At 45.1% G+C, this 368-nt stretch overlaps 1 pseudogene; it reads left to right on the forward strand.

The window, feature by feature from the left end:
* Nucleotides 1–257: 257 nt before the first annotated feature.
* Nucleotides 258–368, forward strand: part of LOC119586556 — a 1,547-nt pseudogene continuing 1,436 nt past the window's right edge.

Raw genomic sequence — 368 nt, forward strand, 5'->3', positions numbered from 1 at the left:
CATCACCCATTTGGCGCTATGCTGATAATATCAAATCAGGATCTTATCAGGCTCAAAACAAAGTTTAATTTCAAGATGGCACTGCAAAACTAAAGTACGCCCGAAAATTTATTTTCATTTCTCTTCCCAAAGCCTCCGTGCACACGACGGGGGCGATCGTGGGCTCCGTGGTGTGTGGCCTCTCGTCAGCGTGATGGGTCAGCGCAGAGCCATCCTTATCACCTCTCCTTTCATTCTGGCTTCGTGGCTTTACCATTTGGGCCGCGTCTTTATTCTCTCTTTTGGTCAGTGCTAGGTAAGTGTCCTGCCTGCAAAAAAAAATATATTGGTAGCGTCCTGGCTGTTTGACAAATGTTTTTTATTATTAT

Source organism: Penaeus monodon, chromosome 21 (genome assembly GCF_015228065.2).
Source record: "Penaeus monodon isolate SGIC_2016 chromosome 21, NSTDA_Pmon_1, whole genome shotgun sequence".
NCBI lineage: Eukaryota > Metazoa > Arthropoda > Malacostraca > Decapoda > Penaeidae > Penaeus > Penaeus monodon.